The sequence below is a fragment of the Cupressus sempervirens genome, chromosome 4, assembly GCF_028749045.1.
Source record: "Cupressus sempervirens isolate cs-2001-9-10 chromosome 4, ASM2874904v1, whole genome shotgun sequence".
NCBI classification, from domain to species: Eukaryota; Viridiplantae; Streptophyta; class Pinopsida; order Cupressales; family Cupressaceae; genus Cupressus; species Cupressus sempervirens.
This window is the reverse complement of record NC_143121.1, coordinates 758763911-758772197: the sequence shown is the minus strand read 5'-3', so window position 1 is coordinate 758772197 and position 8287 is coordinate 758763911. Positions and strand designations below refer to the sequence as shown.

The 8287-nt window shown below is 31.0% G+C and overlaps 1 pseudogene; it reads left to right on the top strand.

Moving 5' to 3' along the window:
• Positions 1 to 5132: 5132 nt before the first annotated feature.
• Positions 5133 to 6847, top strand: LOC149563583 (uncharacterized; annotated as a pseudogene).
• The last annotated feature ends 1440 nt before the right edge of the window (positions 6848 to 8287 follow it).

Genomic DNA, 8287 nt, shown 5'->3' with positions numbered 1-8287 from the left:
CCACCTCAAATTGTGCATGTCTATAGGTCACTTGCACAAATATTGCAACTTGTTCAGAATGATAATATTGGCTTTGGAGCTCTGTATGAGGTGCAAATGTATAATTCTCAGAAAAATCTACAATTGAAAGTATACAACCAGGTGGAAAACAATTTTTGGAATCACAAAACTGTTTAGCTTGCCATCGTACACCATGACAATGTTGGATATGTGGATATATCAATGGACGGAACTTGGCCATGAACTCATCATAATGCAATTCACTCTCCTTCAATACAATTTTTCTAGATTCATCCCCTCTATTATTTTGGTATGTCTCATATTCATATCTCATCCATGAAACTGGTGTGGATTCATTAATATTCTCAACTTGCATAATTTGAGAAAATTTGTGTAAATCTGCACAAACTTCACATTGATTTTTTATGCATTGCACTTTGAATTCATCTGAATCTTCTAATTTATCACATAATATGGACCTCACAAATTGTGTTGTACTGCTAGGGATGACCAAATTAGGATCAAGTATTGCCATAACTTTTTTAAATGATTGCAAGTGTAGACCAAATTCAACATGATTTCTACAACAAGTTTCTCGCATCTTATTTATGCGTACAAAGGAAGGACGTAAACTCTCAAACATTCTCTGACATATTTTGACATTTGAAAATTCTTGTTTGAATGCTTCAAAAAGTTAACTTTGAGTTATATCTATGAAATGTTTTGGATGTTCAATTTTGGCCCCTGTTTCTTGGTCTTTAATTTGTATAGTATCATGCGTGTTGGAAGAAACACGAGAATGTGTGGTCCAAAATTCAATAACTTGTCTTTTTACTTCTTCAAAAATCCTATCTTTTTGAGGAACTCTACAAATATTCACCCAGTTATTCTCAATGTTATCATCTAGCATATTTCTCCTCTTGATGTATCTCTAGACAGCTCTTCTAGATATATGTAGTACATCAGAAATTGCACGTACCTATTTTCTATGTGTCAATTTTCTACTAGATATAGTAGTCATCAATGCTCTATGTGCATTACTCAAATCACCTCCTCGAGTTGTGTTGTCAATTTTGTTATAAGCATTTTGCAAATTTTCAACTATTGTTTTATTAATATTATGAGCATGGCTTTTCCTGTTATCAACACCCAACAACTCTAAGACAGGTCTCATATCTCTTCTCCTAAATAACTTGACAAATAATTGTGCCTGTCCAAATATACTTTTATCCTTGAAATATTCATCCCACATGTTCAGACAATGCTTTTTGATAGTGTTATCATTTATCATATCTTTAGATGGAATTTGGTCAAAAAGTAGTTCTTCATCCAAATCCATCAAATTTTTTATGCTTTCTAATTTGTCTCTATCAATAGAACTGCCAATTTCTTCCTCTTCATTACTTTCATTTTCTTTATGAATCTCATCATGTTCAGGAATTTTAGTAGGTTGGTTTTGAGCATGTTTTGTATGGCCTTTCATTTTGTCATCTCTTTTACTATCATATTTCCTTGATCTTTTCCTTTTACTACCCATTGAATAATTCAACCTATAGAAAGAAAAAAAAAATTAGATTTCACTAAATATCAGCTAATAGTTCAATATATAATACATAAAAATAAAAATAATTAGAAGAGAAAAAAAGCACCTTCAAAATATTCGATCCTTTGCAATATTGATTAAATCCGCAAAATAGTTGTTGAAAATTGCTTCAAAATTAATTGTTTTTTGCAAATCTTCTTCCAATTTTCGTTGTCCCTGTATATTTAATTATTTAAAAAAGATAAAAAAATATTTTTTTATATCAAAAAGTCACACTAACCGCTAGCTGTTTCTCAAGCCGACTAGGGGTTTCGGTCGGAACAGTTTCAGCTGAAACAATTACGGCCGAAATAGTTTTGGCCGTAACTGTCTATGTGGCAGCCTATGTGGCAGCCAAACAAGCAAAAATAAGAACTTCTGTAAACATCTCACTTTGAAGGCCAATTTGACCTACTAAATTGAAGTATTTTTTAAAATTAAAAATATACTTTTGTAGTTCTCGGAGTCACGATTATGATTGTATAAATTTTTTTTTGGTTTTGATTATGAATAATATGTTATAATTTAAAAAATTACAAGTAGGTATCTTAAGATTTAAGAAGATGTCTATTCAAAAATAAGAAAAAAATAGTAAATCATGTTAATTTTGTTTTTTTTTATTTTTTTATGGTGCACTAGAGGAGAGAGTCTTCTTCAAGAATATGTAATTTTATTTTTTAAATATGTAGATTTGATGGAAAAAGTTTGACGGGAGAAAAAAATTGTCTATTTCTGATAACTTTGACTTTGACCAGTTATAACTTCAAAAATATTAGCCGAATTTCAATTTTTCTTTTTCGGTGCACCAAGTATACATGTTAACTCTAACATATTCCAAAATCAAACCAAAATATGAACATTTGCATATATTTGTTTGACGGGAAAAAAATTCTATATTTTTAGTATTTTTTAAAAATTTAAAAATACACTTTAAAAATTCAAAAATAAATAAAATTTTCACTCAATTTTTAAAAAAAAAATTATAGACATAAACTTCATCCAATTTTACACATTTCATTAGTTTACATCATCTTCAAATTCTAAGCACAAATGCCACTTTTATTTCGTTAAAGTTGAAGACTTTAAATTCTGATATCACTTCTCCTTTATAAAAGGTGACACAGGTTTATGCTTTTACCCTACACCTAAACCTAAAAATCTATTTATACTTGCTAAAAGGGTCTGCGAAAAATTCTAGATTATTACAAACTAGGAAAAACAACTTATAGAATACTCTAGATCAATATAGAATAGGGAAGAATGACCCCATAATGATCTGTACAAATGCCAAGAAAATTATCTTATCCTAATTACGAAATCAAGATAAATTTCTCAAGTCGGCTCATACATAAATCTTGACTTAAATACATAAAAGTTGACCTAAATACTTTATATAAAACTTTGACCTAAATACTTTATGTGGGTGCTCCTGCAACATGCACCATACTCCTGGGGACAATAGAATCCAAGTCCCTTGGATTGGCCTTGCTCTTTCGTGCCTTACAATTCTTTGGTATTTGTGGTTTCTACTCTTGACCAATATCCAAATCAACTACCATATGTGCATAAATCTTTTCCATATTCAGATGGAACTCCTATAAACCTACCATGAATGGATTAGCTGGAACCTCATTGAATATGACTTCACCAATTTGGGTTACTGTAGAAATTGTTGTGTCCTTTGATGTGATGTCTTTATGTTGCAATATCTTCATGCTTGGAGACAAATTCATCACTATTGGAGACTCCTCTATCCTCTTAGCTTCATCACAAGTCTTCTTCCTTGCTACTAATATCATTTTGATAGGCCAGACCACCTGCTTTCTTAAGTTCAAATGCCATTTTTTTGATGCATTAAGGACCATCACATCCAACTCTTTATGAACCATTTCAACACAATGCTCATTGAGCATTTCAACCTCTTTTCTATCTTCAAGAAATTCTATATCATAAATTTCATCAAAAACATGTTGTTGCTCACCTTGTATATCTGCTTCTCTATGTTCATTTGGTATGTCAGCATTGATCTATCCATTTGGTATATCAGTGTCAGTGTGATCAGGTTGTTCTTTCAATGAACAGCTCTTCTCTTCCAATATATCAGTACAGGCTTCTATAATCTGAATTGGTTGATGCTCTACATCTTTATTTTCTTTTTCCATATTTTTCTACAATTCCTTTTTTAGTTGCACTAAATTTTCTTCATGCTTTCTCAATTCCTGCATTAGAAAATCCATTCATTTTTTTAATCTCTTGATCTATTCTGGCTTCCTGTTCTCTTTTCTTCCTTTTCTCTTCTACTCTTTTCCTTACTTCTTCCTTCTTCTTATTTTGAAAATCCCAATATGAAACCCATGCATCAAATAGTACCTTCTAATCACAAGATAAATCTCCTCTTGTGACCATTGTCTCTTATCTAGGTTCTCTCCACTCAACCTAGTCTTTTGGTCACACTTACAGGTTCTTTCCTCAACTTGTCACAAAATCTAATTCACCTTAGAAGCTGAAAGCTTTCCCCAAGCTTTTCCCAAGTGCCTTAGGAGCTTTCCCCAAGCTCTGATACCAAAAATGATGTAGACGTAAAACACAACAGAAGCAAACACAATAGAAATAAGAACCAGCACTAGCAAGAGATAGATTATTAAATTCTTCTATTTAATTTATCAAATGAACAGTACATACATTAGCTCTTCCTGCAGTTTTCTTCTCTTCATAACTTTGTATCTAGAAACTTTTCTCTCCAACTTGACCTACACCTAAACCTAAAACTCTATTTATACTTGCTAAAAGGGTCTATAGAAAATTCTAGATTATTACAAAATAGGAAAAATAGCTTATAGAATACTCTAGATCAATATAGAATAGGGAAGAATGACCCCACAATGATCTGTACAAATCCCAAGAAAATTATCTTATCCTAATTAATAAATCAAGATAAATTTCTCAAGTCGGCTCATGTATAAATCTTGACCTAAATACATAAAACTTGACCTAAATATTTTATATAAAACTTTGACCTAAATACTTTATGTGGGTGCTCCTGCACCATGCACCACACTAATTAATGCATTAGAAAGAAATTAAATGAACAAAATAAGTCTAGGACAATGATTAAAAATAGAAAATATACATTTTTACATTAACCTTAGAAAAACATCAAATAATATTGAATTATAACTGAAATGCAACATCTTTCAATCCATATTTTTTTGTTATAACTTACTTTCATTATTATCTATTTATCAAGTGAAATACCAATCATATTAATGTCACACACTACCAATTAGTTCTAGGGAAGAGCATAAGTAATTCTTACACACTCTATATGGACTTATTCCCAATTACTAATTTAAAAGAGTTTTATGGATGAAAAGAAGTGCAAATTCATGATTTTTTATCTTTTTTTCTTTCTAATTGACCAATGTGTACACTTTAATAAAACATTTATGCACAAACACTAGAAAATACTGTTTGTCCAAAAGTAGAGGCCAGTGAGATCTAGAGGCTACTACTAGAAGATGAGGAATATGATATGTTGGCCATCCACAACATGGGGGTGTAGGTAAATTCCTATTGATGTGATGTGTGTAGATTTTCCTATCACCGTGATTGGAAAGATAGGTCCTCAATAATGGTGGTTGGCATTGAGATGGGCCCAAGCTAATTACAGTTTCTTTGGCAATCACATTGATTTTGTAAAGTGTATTTTTGAGTGTCTTAGCTCCAATTATGAATCTCTATCTTTGATTCTGAGCATAGATTTCCTCTACTTTACTACCTTTCTTGAAAACCATAGTAGATGATAGACTTAATTCATCTCTAGACTATAGAGAGGCTCTTCGTCATGAATAACCACAATAGATGAACAACTTAATTCATCTCTAGATTGTAGAGAGGTTCTTCATCGTAAAAAGTTCATTCCAAGTTAGATGCTCATGGTTGATGGTTATTGAATATAATGATTGACTATTGTGTAGTGGAGGAAGCTGAATTCAGGTCTCTGTGTAGAGTAAGAACTTACAAGATGCATCCCACATTCTTCAATTTAGCTAAACACATTCTTGAAAAGGAGGATGAGGATGAGGAAAGGAGTTTATTCAGAGTTAGAGATAATTTGGTTGAGTTCCCTTCCAAGGAAAATAACCAAAACAAACACCAATGGATCTCTCTCATGTACAATTGCATAACTTGTCTCCCTAAAGATTTTAAAATGCTGCAAACTACTCTCTCTAATCTATCACCATTGTGAATGCATATTTGTCATTCTATCCAGTTTTCTCAAGGATTTGACATGGTTGAGAATGCTCAATTCGAGATGTTTGTGATCATATCCTTGCCCATCACTCTAATAAGCCTAAAAGGTTAGAGTATCCAAATGTCTTGCAAAGTAAGTTGAAAAATCAACCTGTAGTGGTAACTCAACTATATAGACTAATATCTTTCAACATCTTTGAATGCAAAGAGTTGGAAAACCCTTCCCCTTCAGACGAAAAAGTTGAAAGATATGTGCTACAAGAACTTGAGGCATTGCATTAAGCTAAGATTCCTTCCATTCCAAGTAGAAAAAGACATTTCACTCTAGTACTTGATTATTGATGGTTGTGACAATTTACAATGGAAGCTTCAAACTTCCCAACTAAAAAAGTACTCTACAGTGTTCCTAGATAGAGGATGTTCATTCACTCAAGAATCCAAGGTAGCTTCCACTTAGATATATGAAGATAGAAACACCCAATTAATTCATGAAAAAGTATAAAAAAATAGAGAGTTTGGAGATCTACAAAGGCTTATCGGTGAATCTTCCAAAGGACATAAAAGAAATCAAAACCCTAAAAGAAATTTGGCTTAGAAGATTGACTTGTTTAGTCTAGTTTCTGATGTGGTTGTTCAATATTTATGCTCTAAGAAGGGTAATGCTTGAGTACTTGAATGTGAAGGTCCTTCCACCTAAAATATTCAAGATCTTGCCTCTACTACTCCTTTTGAACATAAAAAGTTACACAGAATTGATGGAGTTTTCGGATGAGTTTGGAAAGGAAGGAGCATTTCCAACTCTAGAGGAGCTAAGACTAGACAATCTTAAAGTGTTAAAGGAGTTTCTAGTCTTAGAGGAGAAAAAGCATGAGCATTGTAAAGAGTCTAAAATGATATTCCTACTAGGAAATTGAAAATTTTCCCAAGGGCATAGAAAACTAGAAGAAAAATATGAAGATAGATATCATGGGTTCATTTAGACTAATACAAAGTGTGGAAGGCTGGAATTGAGGTAGCAATCTGCATGCAGAGTGCACTGTGAGGGAATGGTAAAATTAATTATACTTTCCAATGGGAAAGATGGGTGGTAAATCCATGAGAGAATAAATCATTTTGTGCGTGCACCACTATCGATTGTCTAGATAGAGAATAGGGACCTCAACAAGTGACCAAACATGTGCCCTAGGGAAAGCCAATGCATTTTCTCACATCGATCATTTCAATGCTAAGAAGATTAATGTCTAATGTGAAAAGTAACATTTTGATTATTCTCCCCATCACTGATAATTCTAACTTATACTTTTAGCGGTTTTATACTATACACATTTAAATATAGAGATGATTCTAGCAATTGCACCTTGGTGTGGTATGTCATAGTTATGTGTAATGGGTATTAGCCAATTTTGTTGGATTATTAATTTTGAAAAGGATTTTGTATACTAATTGCATTATTTATTTTTGTCTCTAATTAGTTTTATATAAATATTTTTCTTAATTAATGTATTAATTTTGTGTCATGAATATATTGTGTGTTGAATCTCAAATTTTCCAAACTATTATTTAAACTTATTAAAAGTAATAATTCAATTATTATATTTATTTATTTACAGTAGATGTTGAGTTAAAGGGATTTCTTAAAAGGAAATGGTGTAATATATGTACTACACTAAATTGTTTTTGTAAATTATTGTAATTTTAAATTAATTTTTTTTTTTTTTTTTTTGTAGATGATGGTCGTGTCTTCTATTTTCTACAAAAAACATTTATGTAAAGGAAGAAAGACCCTTATAAGCTATTTATCTAGAATGTAAATCTTTGTATTGAGAAGAATAATATCTCTATCTTCCAATACCACCTAGCCACCCAACCCCAATCCCCCCTCCCCCCCTCCATATCCTCTATATTTTTCTATTTATCTCTCTTTATATATCCATCTTTCTCTCACTCACTCACTCACTCATTTTTTCTATTTCTTACATCTCCCCCCATTTATATCTTTATCTCTCTTTCTTTCTTGATGTTCCTCTTCTTTTATCTCTTTCTCTATTTCCAAACTCTACATACATATCTCATTAATATAAAATATATAAATAAATCTATTTTCAAACTAGTTTAATTAAGTGAAATAACAAACCTAACACCTTAAATGTAAACATACAACCCATTAACAAAATTGAGTTGAAATATATCAAATTAACAAATGTAAGATCATTTCAAAAGAAAGGAATACAAAAAGAGTCATTTCAATTCAATGATTTGAATATAAAATATTATATCACTTACTTTTATTGTCCTCATTTATTGTGGGTGAAATTAAATGTTGTGTATATTTAAAAGAGAGATTATGAAAATAATTCATGTATTTTATATAGATATATCAATATATATATCAATACATTAGAAAATAAAATTTTAAAAATATTATACATAAATAATTCAATATAAAAATAT